The 17,754-nt window shown below is 46.5% G+C and overlaps 1 non-coding gene across 1 annotated transcript; it reads right to left on the bottom strand.

Moving 5' to 3' along the window:
- Window positions 1-3,775: 3,775 nt before the first annotated feature.
- LOC119936452 lies at window positions 3,776-3,913 on the bottom strand. Its single transcript, XR_005453778.1, has one exon. It is a non-coding gene; the product is annotated as a small nucleolar RNA SNORA7 (small nucleolar RNA).
- Between the last annotated feature and the right edge of the window lie 13,841 nt (window positions 3,914-17,754).

The raw sequence follows: 17,754 nt of genomic DNA, 5'->3' as shown, positions 1-17,754 counted from the left end.
CACCCCAACCCCAGTGTTCTCAAAGTTGAGACAGCCACGTGCTGTGGCTTTGTCCTCGTGCTGTGGCTTCATCCTCGTGCTGTGGCTTCGTCCTTGTGCTGTGGCTTGTCCTTATGTCGTCATGTCGTCCTCACGGTATCGCGATGGAGAGAGCAGGACAGGCCCCCATGTCGGGGGGCGGGGGAGGAGGTGTCTGTGGCAGGTCTTCTGGGAGGTGGGGCTTGCACTGGAAATCCTTCCCACCAGAAATGAGGTAGATGGAAAATAGCACCAGGTCCACTGGAGGTTGATAAATTCAGGATGAGAGGCCTGTGGTGCATTTCTAAAGGGAAAGTTAGGGTTGTAGGGGGAAAGGTAGGGGTGTCAGATGACCCATCTCTAACCATGAGGAGGACCACTGATTGATAATGGTGAGAAGCATCATGAGAAGCAGCATGGCCTAGTGGATAGAGCACGGGCCTGGGGGTCAGTTCTAGTCCCAGCTCCATCGCTTGTCTGCTGGGTGACCTTGGACAAGTCCCTTCACTTCTCTGTGCCTCAGTTACCTCATCAGTAAAATAGGGATTAAGACTGTGAGCCCCATGTGGAACAGGAAGTGTGTCCAATCAGATTAGCTTGTTTCTACTTCAGGCTTAGTACGGTGCTTGGCACGTAGTAAGCACTTAACAAATACCACAATTATTATTAATAATGGTGGCACTCATGTTCATAATGCCGTATTTTCTGACCAAATTAATTTTAATTGCATTCTTCCTTTTCCTCATTAATTACTGGCTCAGTCACTACTCACTTTTTTTTTCCTTTTCCTCCCCGCATTGTGACGGTGACCTGCTTTTTTTGCCAGCTCCTTGAGGGATTTTGGGCCAGTGTGACTTAGTTTACTCATTTGTAATGGGGATTAACAGTAGTATACAGGGGCACAATCTGAAGATGAGCAACCATTTTTATCTCTTTGAAATAAAGGTGCAACCACTCTGTCCATTATTTTGACACTTTTCCCAAGCTCCATAAGTCATTTCACTACAAGCAAACAAGCAACACTAGCCTATTTTACAGGCACATCAGAGTTTGGAATGTGCCCAGGGTTGCACCGTGTGTCAGTAGCTACAGAGATAATAAGAGATTGTGTGACTGATTTTTTTTTGCCTGGTATTTTCTGAGAGTCTTCAGCGTGCTGCTAGCTGCCTAACTGAACAAACATAAAGATCTGACCCTGCTACGGAGCAGGGAACACCATTTGTCTGGAATAAGGCTTTCTTTGATTTATTTTATCCCTTCCTGTGAATTGTCTATAGAAACCCAGGGCAAGTTTTAGCTCTAGCATCTTGTTTGGGGAGGGTTCGGCCCAAGCCTCTCCTCTCAGAGCGATCGTGCAAGTAGATAGCACCAAATTCAGCATCCCCAGGTGTGCCTTGCTCCCCAGCTGCAAAAATGTCAGGTCAGTCAATCGGGAGTATTACTGAGTGTGTCCTGCAGGTACAGCACTGTACTAAATGTTTGAGGGAGTACAATGCAGTAGAATCGGTAGACATGATCCAAGCCTACAAGAAGTTATGCATAGGTGGCAACTTCCAGGACAGTGAAGGGGAGCAGTGTCCCCAAGGATTTTTCCCAGCTGTGGGGTGAAGCCATTCTTTATATACAGTGTGGTCTAATGGAAAGACCACGGGCCTGGGAATCAGAGGACCTGGTTTCTAATCTAGGTTCTGCCACCTGCCTCTTGTGTGACCATGGGCAAATCACTTCACTGTTCTATGCCTCAGTTTCCTCATCTGTAAAATGGGGATTAAACCCTTCTCCCTCCTATTTAGACTGTGAGCCCCGTATAGGACAGGAGCCGTGTCTGGCCTGATTCACTTGTATTTAGTACAGTGCTTGGCTCATAGTAAGCACCTAACAAATACCATCATTATTATTCTTTCCACCCCCACAGCTGTTTGAGCCAGACAGTCGGCCTCACTCTTCCCAGGCCTCCAACCAGACCCAAGAGCTTCCGAGAAGGAACCAATTTGAGGGTGGGCCTGAAAAAAACCCCAAATGATGTCTTTCTGACATTGGCCTTTCCCCCTTGAGCCTGCCTTTCTTAAATTCCATCCCACTATTAGTCATGCCCCCTTTTTTGCCCCTGCTCTTCGAATGAAAAACGGTTACCTGCAAGTTGGAGGATGGAGGTGAGACCCTTTCTGCATGTTCTCCCAGCCTAGCAGGTCCCTATGTGGAAGTAGGCCACCATAGCCAATAGTGATCCCATGCAGAAAGCATGCTATATTTCCCCACGTGGGCAGGGATGGGAGGTCATCCTCCCTTGCCCCGGGCCTTGTGCTTGCTGCGGCTGGCCCTGGAGAGGAGCTGCCATCCGTTGGACGGAGATCAGTTGGGGAGGGTGCTTTCTTCTCCACGATTCACTTAATGGGAGTGGGTTTTAAGGTTCCCAGAAGGAATCCTGAAGGTTTGGCCTACCACTTTCAGTCGTTGAATAAACTCCCAGCAATTTGAAAGTGGCAAAATACTCTTAAGAAGTTACCCCTCTGCCCATGTCTCTGCTCTGGCCCCCTGCGGCTGCCCATACTAAGGTGTCCGAAGGCTCTGATCAGGGCTGGGCCCACTGTCACGCTAGCTGCTGGGCCCAAGGCTACCCGTCTCCAAGAACCTGATCCCTGAGGCTTTCTCTGAGCCCCCAAGAGACCAGAGTCAAGGAAGATGTGTGTGACCTAGTGGAAAGAGCACAATCCTGGAAGTCAGGGGGTGTGGGTTCTAATCCCAGCTCTACCACCTAACTGCTGTGTGACCTTGAGAGAGTCACTTGACTTCTCTGTGCCTCCGTTTCCTCATCTTTAAAATGGGGGTGAAATTCCTATTCTCCCTTAGACTGTGGGCCCCATTATAGGTCAGGGATTGTGTCTGACCTAAATATCCGGTATCTCCCCCAGTGCAGTACTTAGCCCATTGTAAGTAATAATAATAATAATAATAATAATAATAATGTTGGTATTTGTTAAGCGCTTACTATGTGCAAAACACTGTTCTAAGCGCTGGGGTAGATACAAGGTAATCAGGTTGTCCCACGTGGGGCTCACAGTCTTCATCCCCATTTTCCAGATGAGGGAACTGAGGCCCAGAGAAATGAAGTGACTCGCCCAAAGTCACCCAGCTGACAGTTGGCGGAGGTGGCATACGAACCCATGACCTCCGACTCCAAAGCCCGGGCTCTTTCCACTGAGCCACGCTGCTTCTCAAGTACTTAACACACATTATTATTATTGTTATTATTATTATTTAAGAAGGAGGCCACCCCCTCCTGGTTACCTTTCCCCCATCCCAGATGTCACAGGAGGATAGCTATGCTTCCCTCATTGGCTGTAAGAAAATAATACAAACCTTACCTTTGTTTCTATTCAAAATGTGCTTTTAAAACTATCATCAAAAAAAACATAGCCCAATGACCCATACTATGTTATAAAACCTCTTAGGTCTCTTGCTAAAAGAATATGTTGCACTTAGTGTGGAATATTGTAGTAGTGGTAGTGGTGGTAATAGTAGTAGTAGTGCACCGTCTTGTCTTATGCCATTGAGTCATCGACCCGTAGTGATACCATGGATACGTCTCTCCCAGAACACCCCACCTCCATCTGCAGTCATTCTGGTAGTGTAGCCGTAGAGTTTTCTTGGTAAAAATACAGAAGTGGTTTACCATTGCCTCCTTCCACACAGTAAACTTTAGTCTTCGCTCTTGATTCTCTCCCATGCTGTTGCTGCCCAGCACAGGTGAGTTTTGACCTGTAGCAGATTGCCTCCCGCTCGTCAGCCACTTCCTAAGCAAGGAATGGAATGGATATGCCTCTGCCTGGCTCTCCCTCCCGTAGTCAAGGCTGGTAGAGTACTGGGAACTCTCCAGGTGTGACCCTGAGAGGCATTACACTGTACTGAGGTCCGATGTGACTAACCAGCCATCCAGTAGTTCCTCGGTTCTGATGTTTCTCTAAGGAGTGAAAGTTTCAAGGCCAAGCCTGTTGAAATGATTCCGGATGGATTTTCGTGTGCTTAGAGAACCAAAGCCCCAGAAGACGTTTCCACAGACTGAATCTTGAACTTTTTAACTGCCTCTGACACAGAGAGAGCTGCCTTCCCCTTGGACATCATTCGGTTCTGCATTAAACCAGGCCTCAAGACTGAACAAGTCACTTGCTGACTCATACAACCATAGAGGCAAGGAGCCCAGACACCTGTGTTTCTGAAGCCCGTTCAGGGTGGGGTTCGTAAATGACCCAAATGAATTCGTTTTGCAAAACATGCCAGCGAGAATTTCCAGTTAGCACAGAAAACTGGCCTAGTCCATTCTAGATAGAATCTCAAAAGGATCAGTGTGTGAGTCTCCTCTGCTGCAACAGAGGCAATGTGACCTAGTGGAGAGGGCACAGGTCGGGCAATCAAGGGGATTGGGGAGTGAAGGGGCCTGGACTTTAGTTCCCCAGCTCTACCAGTCACCGGCTATGTGCCTTCAGGCAAGGCACTTAACCTCTCTGTGCTTCCGTTTCTTCATCTGTTATCGATGAGAAAGTGCTGCGGGAAAACGATTTATAAGCAGAAATTGTGGGACGAGACGAAAGAGAAAGAATCCTGGTTCCAGTGATTAAACATAATAGTCTAAGCCCACAAAATCTATTTGAGCTGACACATTGGATGGTGAGATAGCCTTAGTGGGAAATGTGCCTAGATAAACTTTATTTTACAATCACTATAAAACTAAGGCTGAGTGACTTTGTCCAGGCACTGTCCTTGTAATGCCATGAACCCTCATTCTGAGAGAGTGGATCCCCCTCCCCTTCACCCTCCACAATTTTGTTGTTGATCCTTCAATCCACTGAAACCACTCTCTCTTTCTTACCACCTCTAATGGATTCCACTCAGTCCTAATCTTCCTCAACCTCTCAGCTGCCCTTGACACTGTGGACCACCCCCTTTTCCTGGAAACACTACCCAACCTTGATTTTTTTCTCCTGGTTCTCCGGCCATTCATCATCAATCCCTTTTGTCCCCCTGCCCTTCCTCTGCTTCCCACTCCCTATAGACTCAGTTCTCATTCCCCCTTCTATTTTCAGTCTACACCCTAGGGATGGGACTCAGGCAGAGACTGTCACCATCTTTCCCTTCTCCCCATCTCCATCCCCATCGCCCCCCAGCCTGGCCTGGTTCTTGTATCCCTGGAGGTCCTGGGGGCTGCAAGCTGAGGAAGAGGCTGGCTCCAGCAGTGAAACATATTTTAGAAAAATGTAATAAGTGGAGCTCAACTTGGGCAAAGAGGGTAGGCCCTGAGCACAGGCAGGGAACAGATTTAGGGGTGTAAGGCGTAGGAGGTTGCATGGGAATTATATGGAAATAAAAAAATAAATGAAAGTTCAGGTGGGACATAGGAGAGAAAATTAAGATTTGTGGAAGGAGTGGGAGAGGATGGGCAGAAGGTAAGGAGGGAGTGGGGTTACCTGATTGACAACTAGGGATGTCGGGGTAGGACAGTATGGTTGAGATATTCTAGTGAAGAAAAAATTGGCCCCAGCGTTGACTTGCTTAGCCAAGCTAGAAATGATGTCCTGACTGCTGCTGTTTTGCTTGAAATAATGTGGTCGGCATCTCCCGGTCCCCTCTGTGACCTAGTTCTGTGTTTAACAAACCCACCCCATCAGCAAATTCTTCCTTCTCTCTAACCTAAATCCTGAATCCCTGTAGACTTTAGGCTTTTTGAGGGTGGGGATGGTACCCACAGCTCTGTTGTGCTCTTCGAAGACTTAGTACAGTGCACTGCCCACAGTAACTGCATGATAAATACCCATTATAGTTTGGTCCGTTTACCTCTTATTCTATTCGTGGCAGAGATGGAGAACAAGTAACTGCCCTCTTGCTGTTTGTGAGAAAACAGGAAGGTCTTATCCTTCCCCTGAATGATTTTTGTTCCTCTTTAAGCATCTGCACTGTCCCCGCAGTGGTGATGGAGATTGTTCTGTGTGTTGTCCCAGGCCAGGATGTCACAGGGGGGAGGTCACTGTGGCTCCAGGCCAGTTCATTCATTCATCATTCAATCGTATTTATTGAGCGCTTACTGTGTGCAGAGCACTGTACTAAGCGCTTGGGAAGTACAAGTTGGCAACATAAAGAGACGGTCCCTACCCAACAACGGGCTCACAGTCTAGAAAGGTCATAAGGTCTGCATTGCCAATGTCCTTCCAGCCCAGATTGGAGTTCCTACCAGGAAATACCACCACTCGGAGTCTAGAGAGGCTACACATTGCTGCAGTCTTTTTTCCTGGCCTTGCCTGCTCTGGACAAGACCATCCCTTCCCTCATCTCCCCTCCATCATTCTGGCCCGTCTCTTCCCCTCCCCTCCTCCAGAACCTTCTTCATTACTTTTTTTAAATAGTATTTGTTAAGCCCTTACTACCAGGTACTAAGTGCTAGGGAAGTTACAAAGTAATCAGGTTGGATACAGTCCATGTCCCCAATGGGGAGGAGAGTCTTAATCTCCATTTTACAGATGAGGTAACTGAGGCCCAGAAAAGTGAAGTGCCTTGCCCAGGGTCACATGGCAGACAAGTGGCAGAGCTGGGATTAGAATCCAGGTCCTTCTGTCTCCCAGGTCTATGGTCTGTTAAAGCTGTGAGCCCAACATGGTACAACCTGATGTACCGTGTATCTACCCCAGCGCTTAGAAAGGTGCTCAGCACATAGTAAGCACTTAACAAATACCATAATCATTATTATTATTATTACTAGACCACTCCACTTCTTCATAGTCTTCTTCTGTATGGCTCATGCCAGGCCATAGAGCCCCCAAAGATCTAGCCACTCCTGAGGGATGATCGCTTCAAACTTAGTCCCTCTAAACTTGGGCCTTGTCCAGAGTTTTCGCGACCACTTGGGCCTGTGGAGTCAGGGCCAGCCTGGCTCCAAGTCTTGTGGGAAGGCCCAGTTAGGGTGGCTACGAGGTTCGAGGAGGAGAATCCTCTTAACTTGCTTCTGCCATGCAACTCTCCTAATCTGAAGAAAGTGAGGTGAGCCAGTGGGAAGCTGTTTGGCCTAATAGAAAGAGCACTAGCTTAGGACCCAGAGGACCTGGGTTCTGATCCTGGCTCTGCCATTTGTCAGCTTTGTGACCGCAAGCAAGTCGCTTCACTGCTCTGCGCCTCGGTTTTCTCGTCTGTAAAATGGGGATTCAATACTACCTGTTCTCTCTTCCCCTTAGACTGAGAACCCCCTGTGGAACAGGGACTGGGTCCAACCTGATCATCTTGTACCTACCCTAGTGCTTACAATGATTTCTGGCACGAAGTAAACACTTCACAAATATTATTATTATTACTATTATTATTAATAATAATAATAATTACTCCTTGAGGTGCTTGGAGCCAGATGTGGCCCAGTGCCGGCTCACATGGGCCCCCCTTTCCCTCTCCCCCGGTCATTGTTCTGGCATGCCGTTGGGCCTGTCCAGTCCTGTGTAGAGATGCCATTTGCTCTGGGAAATTTGCACTGGGCACCATCCGTTGTGAACAATGCCACCTCCCCCGTCTCCTCCCTCTCCCCAGCTCCTCCTGCCAAAAGCTTCTCCGCACAGCAAATGACCTCCAAAGCCTCCACTGATTATGGCCCCTGAAATCCTACTAATAATAACTGTCATATTTGTTAAATGCTATGTACCAAGCACTGTGCAATTATGCTTGCTCTTTCCTTCCTTCATTCTTCGTTTTTTGAAAACTGCCACAGGGTCAGTGTATTATGCCCTGTTTGTCCTAGGCTTTTTGAGACTTTTATCTTCCCAGAGCCAGCCTTTTTCTGTCATGCATTGGTTCGGTTTGTCATCCTATCCTAACAGACCACCCTCCTTCTCCACACATTTTTGCCCAGGCCTCCCCAGGTCTAAACAAGGTTGGGGGCTAACCAGGGCAGTCGATTCACTGCCAATTACCAATCCCATGGATTCAAGTTAAAAAATAAGCAAAAATAATCTGCCTTTACTTAATTTATTCAGAAAGGCTGAGTGGATGATCCCGGTTTCTCTTCCTGATTGTGAAATTCACCGCGCTGCCCTGGCCGGCACCTGGGTTTTCAGGGATCTTTACATTTTGCTTCTGGTCTTCCTTCCAGCTATTTTAAATGTTAATGACTTACTGTAATCAAAAACGTTAATGAACACATGGTAGCACTGTCCATTTCAGGTCAACAAATGTAGATTCGGGTAGCTAGCTGAATCCAGCTAGGAATATCAAGGAAGTCCCTGCTTGAGCTTTCTCTCCCGCTCTCCCAATCAGTCAGTCAATCAATGATATTTGTTTAGTACTTACTGTGTGCAGAGCACTGTTACTGTTCCTCTCACTTAAGGGGTATATAGGCAACACAGAGGGGAGGGCAGGTAGGGGAAATGAGGGCTTAGTCAGGGATGGCCTCTTGGAGGAGATGTGATCTTAGAAATTTTTTTTGGAAGGTGGGGAGAGTGGTGGTTGGTCGGATACGAAGGAGGAGTCAGTTCCAGGCCCAAGGGAGGATGTGGGCAAGGCGTCGGCAGAGATATAGACAAGACTGAGGTATAAAGAGTAGGATAGCTGTAATAATAATAATGATAATAATAATGGCATTTATTAAGCACTTACTGTGTGAAAAACACTGTTCTAAGCACTGGGGATGTTTCAAGGTGATCAGGTTGTCCCACGTGGGGCTCACAGTCTTAATCCCCATTTTACAGATAAGGTAACTGAGGCACAGAGAAGTTAAGTGACTTGCCCAAAGTCACACAACTGACAAGTGGCGGAGCTGGGATTAGAACCTATGACCTCTGACTTCAAAGCCCAGGCTCTTTCCACTGAGCCACGCTGCTTCTCTGGCTGTAGAGTGTTAGACTGTAAGCTCCTGGTGGGCAGGGATACAAGTCTACCAACTCTGTGGTATTGTACTCTCCCAAGCACTTAATACAGTGCTCTGCATACAGTAAGCTCGCCAAGAAATACCATTGATTGACTGATTGACAGTGTGTTTCCTTCTCCCCATCCCTCTCCCTCTGACTCTGCCTATTTTATGTTATTTTAACCATCCGTTTACACTCTGACCATACATCTAGTACTCGAGCACTCTAAAAATAACACGGGTACCAGCATCCCTTCTGCGTCATTGCATACCACACAAGTTCCCCAGCTGTTTGCATGACTTGGTTTGCCTTTCGAAGTATCTGAAAATCTCCTAGAATTTGTAGTGTAATCAGTGGTCATAGTTAATTTTAGCTGTCGGAGACATGAGAGAGTTTTTATTTATCGCTGCTGACGTGGCTTTAAACCACGATGGAAATGTAATGAGATCAAGCATGGATTGCTGTGCTCTATTCTATCTGTGCGATACCATCATCTTCATTCGCTCTAATTATAATGTAACTATGAGGCACATGTGGGTCAATGGTACAGTTTAATCTGAGCATTCTTGAAGAATGGTGTAGAAGAGTTTTGCAAAATAAAGCAGACATGACAGTGCTCATTTTAATTAAAAGATTTCCCAAATTTAAACCTTTTAAGCTTCTAAGTGTTCTGGGTATGGGTTTGCCCATTCTGTTGTATTGTACTCTCCCAAAGGCTTAGTACAGTGGTTTGCACACAGTATGCCTTCAGTAAATGCCATTGATTGATTTTAGGGATATTCCCTTTTTAGTTAGATATACCGTATGTTAAAAATAATTATTTTTTCAGCCACTGAGTCCTGAAAAAATATTTTACTGAAAATGTACCGTATACTATGTTTTGAACAGAGAAAGCAGATTATTGAAAGTCAAAACACGAGAAAGGATAGCATCAGTGAATGGATTACTATCATCATTGACAACAGAACTGAATGACTACTTCATATGTATTGAGTACCGTACTGGATGCCAACTGTATTATAATGTCTGAAAATGTCTTAAAATGGTGAAGATCGTAATACTGAGTACTTTCTTTGTGCAAAGCACTTTATTGGGTACCTAATGAGGGCAGAGCTCTGTCCTAAGTGCTTAACTTCTCTGTGCCTCAGGATCCTCATCGGTAAACTGGGCATTCAAAGTCCTATTCTCCCTCTCACTTAGACTGAGTTCCATGTGGGACAGGGGCTATGTTCAATCTGATTATCTTTTATTTACCCCAGCACTTAGTACATTGCTTGGCACATAGCAAGCACTTAACAAATACCACAATTATTAGCAGCATTTTCAGCATCTTTAAAGTGAGTGAAGTAGCACTAGTGTGTAAGTGGTCCCAAGATTCTTTAAATTTCAAAAATTAAACTATAACCTGTGGAGAACTTTAAGGCTTCCTTTGGATTGCCCAGGATTGTGGAAAATCAAATGCATCATTTGTTCGTTTGAAGATCATTTCTAAGAATAGATCATATGCTGTCATCTGTTACTCCTGACAAACGGCAGGACTCCATCCATCCCTCAGATACTGAGTTGAACCCAGTGGTGACTCTGACTCATAAAAATGACTCTGACATTTATAGAACAGGCCACACAAACTTGACTCAGGATTTTGCCTTGACACAAAAGACACAGGGAATCTGCAAGATGTCCACAGAGACTAGATTCATATTTGGCTACAGGTTGTTTTTTTTTTAAATGGTATTGGTTAAGTGCTGTCCGTGTGCCAGGCACTGTACTAAGTGCTGGGATAGAGAGAAGCTAATCAGGTTGAACGCGGGACATGTCCCGGGAGGCTCACAGTCTTAATCCCCATTTTACAGATGAGGTAACTGAGGCACTGTGAAGTAAAGTGACCTGACCAAGGTCACACAGCAGCGCTGCCATCGTTCCCCTCAATGGCTACATCTAGGTGGGGGTTTCTGTGCTCTGTAGTCCCTCTGGTTCACCCCACTTTTCCTAGCCATCTCAAAAGGGACAAAAGCACGTCATTTATTCCTCCCAACTCTAGAGTGACCCTGGAAATAATGGGGCCCTGCTAACTGACCAGAGAACTGAGCTCAATGCACACTGTACCAGAGCACACAGTAAGTGCTCAATAAATTCTTCTTCTTCTTATGATATTTGTTACATGCTTACTATGTGTCAAGCACTGTTCTAAGTATTGGGGTTAATACAAGTTAATCAGGTTGGATCCAGCCCCTGTCCCACTTGGGGCTCACAGCCTAAGTAGGAGAAGCAGTGTGGCTTAGTGGAAAGAGTACAGGCTTGGGAGTCAGAGGTCGTGGGTTCTAAACCCGGCTCTACCACTTATCACTTAACTTCTCTGGGCCTCAGTTCCCTCATGTGTAAAATGGGGATTAAGACTGTGAGCCCCATGTGGGACAATCTGATTAGCTTGTATCTACCCCAGCGTTTAGAACAGTGCTTGGCACATAGCACTTAACAAATACCATTATTATTATTATTATTATTAATTGATCAAGATCCCAGAGTTGATAACCTCAATAGCTGAAGTCACCAGTACTTGAAGGGTCTGGGTAAGGGTTGGGGCTAGGGTTAAAGTCAGGGTTTAGGGATTAACATTGAGGTTTAGTGTTGTTGACATTTGGACTGCCAGTGATGGGAAATTAGGCAAGTATTGAATTGTTGAGGGCCTGTAAAGTCGTGGTTTTTGAAGATTCATTTTACTTCCCTTCCAGGAAATCTCTGTGCATCCCCTTGAACTTGTTCCAATGAATAGTGAATAAAGACTACTAACTATTGACATATTGTCCTATCACTAGTATCTCACTTCTGGAGGGCTTCGTAAATGAATTGACAAGCTTCACGGACTGTGTCCAACCTGGTTAGCTTTCGCTTAGTACTGTGCCTGGTACAGAATAAACACTTAAGGTACCACAAAAAAATAGGCAGTACTCTTTCTCTTCAGAGATTCCCACTGGGATTTCAGGTATCCTGATTCCTTGACTCATCTTTCTGTGACTCATTTAGAGCCCTTACAACCTGCTTTTAAAGTTTATCTTCTTCTGTCAGACATCCCAAGTAAATACTTCATGCCGCTATTTTTGAGTCTCTGACCTCACTTGAGGAGGCTAGAGGTAAATGAAGTTTTCTAGAGATTTGAAGTCCAATAGAACTTGAGAAAGGATAGGACAAGTTTGGGAAGTTGTTGATTTCCCCCATTCATTCATTCATTCAATTGTATTTATTAAGTGCTTACTGTGTGCAGAGCACTGTACTAAGCACTTGGGAAGTACAAGCTGGCAATGTATAGACCCCAATATCATAGCCTTCCATTTTCCCATTTCTGTAAGTGGTTTAATGGATGAGAAAGGAAGAGACATTCCACTGGATTTAAAACCTTTTATAGTGTAGGGTTTCCAGTGGCTTACAATATTTTTTACAAGAATCCAATCATTCAGTAACTGGTGCTAAATTATTTAGAAAACATTTTCACTGGTAAATGTACAGAACAATTCAAACCCTGAGTAATGTTCTTCTGAAAATGACTTTTTTTAAAAGGAGGTTTAGACTAATTGGTATTTGAGTTGGAAAATTGCTGCATTGGAATCTGTTCAAACTTTTAGAACAAATGATTGGACTAACCCATTTTTTTAGACAAACCATCCCTAGAACCCCTAAGCACCAGTATTTTAAGAGAAACAGGTTTAGTGGAAAGAGCGTGGGACTGGGGGTCAGCGGACTGGGATCTAATCCTTGCCTGCTGTGTGACCTTGGTTAAATCACTGAATTTCTCTGTGCCTCGGTTTCATCATCTGCAAAATGGGAATTACATACCTGTTCTCCCTCTCCCTCAGACTGGGAGCCCTGTGTGGGGTGGGGACTGTGTCCAACCTGATTATTCTGTACCTGCTCCAGTGTGTGGCCCCGAGTAAGCACTTAACAAATACCTGAGTTCTCAGTATTAGCTCATCTGCAGACAGCATTTGGCATATTTATTTCACTCCAAACCAGAACCAGATTAGGACCTTGGAGGAGTCCTGGGCTAGTGGGCTGTAGAGTAGCCTCCTAGGCTAGAGTTTGGCCCTTATCCCACACCCTACAGGAACGTTGCCCCCACCCCCAGGTACCCACTTTTCCTTCCCAACATTGCCAGGGCTATTTTTAGCCCCTGCAAAGTGGCCGTGGCAGAAGTAAGAACAGATGGGACGGGCAGGGGAGGGGGAATAGGTGCCAAGGGCTCCTTTGGCAGGGGTCATCCTTGGTCCAGGTGAACAATCTGGCCCTACTTTAAACAGGCCAAGTTTGAGAAAGTCTGTTATACGGAGCATCTCCTCGCTTGCCTTGAGATTGATTTACGTCCCGTGCCTCAGCACTTAGTGAATCTCCTCTTTAATTCCTTCCTTCCTGTTAATGAGCCCAAGGAGGTCTGATGCGAATACTGTGGTACTTTAATCCAGATGAACTCTTCAGCAGCTCCAAAATTCTATTAATATTTCTGTGATTACGCTGCTCTTACCATCATAGGTGATGTTCTCTTCTTTTTTTCTCAGGTAACCTCCATTGTGGTAATTTTTGCAATGGAAGTGTATCTTGTTTTGGTGTTTGGTATTTTAGGATCTGGGTTCTAATTCCAGCTCCACTTGTCTGCTGTCTGACCTTGGGCAAGTCACTTAATTTCTCTGTGCCTCAGTTACCTCATCTGTAAATTCGGGATTAAGACTGTGAGCCCCCCGTGGGACAGGGACTGTGTACCACCTGATTTGCTTGCATCCACCCCAGCTGTTAGTACAGTGCCTAGCACAAAGGGTGCACTTAAAACACATACCACAATTATTAAACAGTTGGTACAGCATCTGAGCTTCACTTGTGATCACAGTGTACTCTAAGACAAGCAGTAGTAAACTTTTACTCAGTGTAGCTGGCCAGGAGTCCTGCCCCTGCTAAGGGAGAACCGGCTCCATCCCATCTCAAGACCTTGGCGTTCCAAGCTCCCCGATAAGGCAGACATTTGGACAGGATGAAACAAAGGAGAGGAGGATGCGTGATGTGCCCGCTTTGGTAAATGGTGGATTGACCAGACCAAAAAAAATGGTATTTATTGAGCACTTACTATATGCAGAACACTTTATGAAGTGCTTGGGAGAGTACAGTATAACAGAGCTGATAGACATGTTCTGTGCCCACAATGTAAAATATAGAAGCGGGGATAGATGGTAATATAAATAAATACATTTAGGATATGTACATAAGTGCAGTGGGGCTTTAGGGCGGTGTGAATAAAGGGAGCAAATCCAAGTGCATGGGTGACCCAGAAGGGAGGGGGAGAAGAGGAACTCAGGGCTTAGTCAGAGAAGGTCTCTTGGTGGAAATGTGCCTACAGTAAGGCTTTGAAGGTGGGGTGAGTTGGATATAAATAAACTTATACCACTGTTTCCCCCACTAGACTATTAGATCCTTGAGGGCAAAGGTCTTGATGGCAAGACGAGGAAGAGAAGCTTGGTTAGATCCCCTCTCCTGCCCTCACCTACATCCTGAATAGAGGCAGCACAGTGCATGTGGGGTCAAACCTGGGGACGTCATCAGATCCCAGCAAAGCATATCAGTACCCACAGGTGGCTCATGTGCCCACGACTGTGATCCCGCCTTGCAGAGCTCAACCGCATCATTCATTCATTCATTCATTCATTCAATCGTATTTATTGAGTGCTTACTGTGTGCAGAGCACTGTACTAAGTGCTTGGGAAGTACAAGTTGGCAACATATAGAGATGGTCCCTACCCAACAGTGGGCTCACAGTCTAGAAGGGGGAGACAGAGAACAAAACAAAACATATTAACAAAATAAAATAAATAGAATAAATATGTACAAATAAAATAAATAGAGTAATAAAATACATACAAACATATATATATATATATATACAGGTGCTGTGGGGAGGGGAAGGAGGTGGCATCACCTGTGCTACATGGGTGGAGACCCCCCTGGGCCGGGTGCCAGCCAGTGGGAACTTGGGGAGAATGTCCAGGTTGCATTTGAATTCCCACCCGAAAGCTGTGAAGTGTGCTAGTTTGGCAGCATGTGGACCAGCCAGCCCCGACCTTGTACCACGAACTGTTTTCCGTAGCGAGTATAATTGTATTCGTTGACAGAACTAGCCAAGCAAGTCAGCAGTTCGGCTTTTGACGAACTCTTTCAGGCCAACAGGGCACCTCGTGGGCCTGAAGGCATTACTGTAGCCCTGGCATGACACACGCTTGGCTTTTCGCGTCCTGCAGGCAGGGCCGACGTGTCTCCAAGCGTCGCCTTAAGAGTGAATGCTAGCCATCGGTGCCCTTTTACACAGCATTGTCTTTTATTGAAGATCTCGCAAGGTTGCTCAGACATTCCCGATGAACTGGCTTTGTAGTCAGCAGGGTTAGTCTCCTAATCCTTTGCTTTAGACTGGAAGCCCTGGAACCAGAATATATTTTTAGACTGTGAGCCCACTGTTGGGTAGGGACTGTCTCTATATGTTGCCAATTTGTACTTCCCAAGCGCTTAGTACAGTGCTCTGCACATAGTAAGCGCTCAATAAATACGATTGATGATGATGATGATGATATTCTGGGGCAACAGGGAAGTGGCAGAAGGTTTGGAAAGGTCAGATCATCAATCCTGCTTTCCATTACCATTGTTGCACACAGCTTCATGTATTGGTAGGGAGACAGGTCAAACTGAACTCGTCAGCTTCCTTCCTTAATCCCTTTCCTCTTCCTAACTTTCCCATCACTGTTGACAACATGACTCACTCTCCTTGTCCAGCGAGCTCACAATCTTGGGGTCAGTCTTGGAGACGAATGCCCAAATGTGTAGGTGAAACAGAATTACCGAAGTGGCAATAGGGAGGGGAATAGGATAGAGAGATGAGAAGTCAATTAGAGAAGGCCTCTTGGAGGAGATGTGATTTCCCAGTGGTTTTGAAGATGGGGAGAGCAGTACACTAGATTGTAAACTTCCTCCACGGTCTCAATCCCCACTGATGAGGCACAGAGAAGCAAAGTAATAATAATAGCAATGGCATTTGTTAAGCACTTACTATATGCCAAGCACTGTCCTAAGCGCTGGGGTAGATACAGGGTAATCGGATTGTACCACGTGGGGCTGACGCTTTTAATCCCCATTTCACAGATGAGGTAACCAAGGCACAGAGAATAGACTTACCCAAGGTCACACAGCAGACAGGTGGTGGAGCCGGGATTAGAACCCGCGTCCTCTGACTCCCAAGCCCATGACCTCTCCGCTAAGCCACGCTGCGACTTGGCCAAGGTCACGTACTTTTACTTCCCCAGTGCTTAGTACAGTGCTCTGCACACAGCGCTCAATAAATACGATTGGATGAACGAATGAACATGGCAGACAAGTGGCGGAGCGGAGATTACAACCCACGACCTTCTGAGGACCAGGCCCGGCCTCCATCAGCTACCGCATGATGTTCTGCCTCCTCCCCTTCCCCGCCCCGAGACCCTCGGGATTCCGGGCACCCCTTCCCGGGAAGTTGCACGGAGCGTGTTGCAGGAGGAGCTAGGACTGTGAAGCCTTGGGCAGGCCCGGCCAGCTGGGCTGCTCTTTGCTCAGGGCGGTCACTTCTGGGCCTCGTCTCCCAGGCCTTAACCCACCCTGGGTCTGGCCCCTGGGGGCTAGCTATGATCAGAACTGCCCTCCCTGCCCACAAAATCAGTCCGCTGGGCACTGCCCCTAACACCCACCCACTGCTGCTGGGAAGCAGCGTGGCTCAGTGGAAAGAGCACGGGCTTTGGAGTCAGAGGCCGTGGGTTCAAATCCTGGCTCCGCCACTTGTCAGCTGTGTGATTTTGGGCAAGTCACTTCACTTCTCTGGGCCTCAGTTCCCTCCTCTGTAAAGTGGGGGTGAAGACTGTGAGCCCCTTGTGGGACAACCTGATTACCTTGTATCTACCCCAGCACTTAGAACAGTGCTTTGCACATAGTAAGTGCTTAACAAATACCAACATTATTATTATTATTATTATTATTATTATGATGATGCTCTGCGCACAGTAAGCGCTCAGTTAATACGACTGAATGAATGAATGAATGAACTTATTGACTGCTGAGCCATCGACCCCCAGCCCACGTCATCCCCCGGGCCTGGAATGCCCCCCCTCTGCCCATCCGCCAAGCTAGCTCTCTTCCTCCCTTCAAGGCCCTACTGAGAGCTCACCTCCTCCAGGAGGCCTTCCCAGACTGAGCCCCCTCCTTCCTCTCCCCCTCCCCCCTCTATCCCCCCTGCCTTACCTCCTTCCCCTCCCCACAGCACCTGTATATATGTATATATGTTTGTACGTATTTGTTACTCTTTATTTATTTTATTTGTACGTATTTATTCTATTTAACTGAGAGCTCACCTCCTCCAGGAGGCCTTCTCAGACTGAGCCCCCTCCTTCCTCTCCCCCTCGTCCTACCCCCGGCCTGAATGCCCTCCATCCGCACATCCGCCAAGCTAGCTCTCTTCCTCCCTTCAAAGCCCTACTGAGAGCTCACCTCCTCCAGGAGGCCTTCCCAGACTGAGCCCCCTCCTTCCTCTCCCCCTCCCCCCTCTATCCCCCCTGCCTCACCTCCCAGGCCTTAGTACCATGCTGTGCACAGAGTAAGTGCTCAGTCAACACTATTGACTACTTGACTGATTGACAGATGTATCAATCAACGGTTTTTATTGAGTACTTTTTATGCAGAGCACTGTACTAAGTTCATGGGAGAGTACGACAGAGTTGTTAGCCACGGTCTCTGCCCACAAGGAGCTTACCTTCCCCTCCCTACAGCGCCTGTATATATGCATATATGTTTGTACGTATTTATTACTCTATTTAAT

Source organism: Tachyglossus aculeatus, chromosome 13 (genome assembly GCF_015852505.1).
Source record: "Tachyglossus aculeatus isolate mTacAcu1 chromosome 13, mTacAcu1.pri, whole genome shotgun sequence".
In the NCBI taxonomy this organism is placed as follows: Eukaryota; Metazoa; Chordata; class Mammalia; order Monotremata; family Tachyglossidae; genus Tachyglossus; species Tachyglossus aculeatus.
Note: the sequence above shows the minus strand (reverse complement) of the source record. Positions and strands in the feature narration are given on the sequence as shown.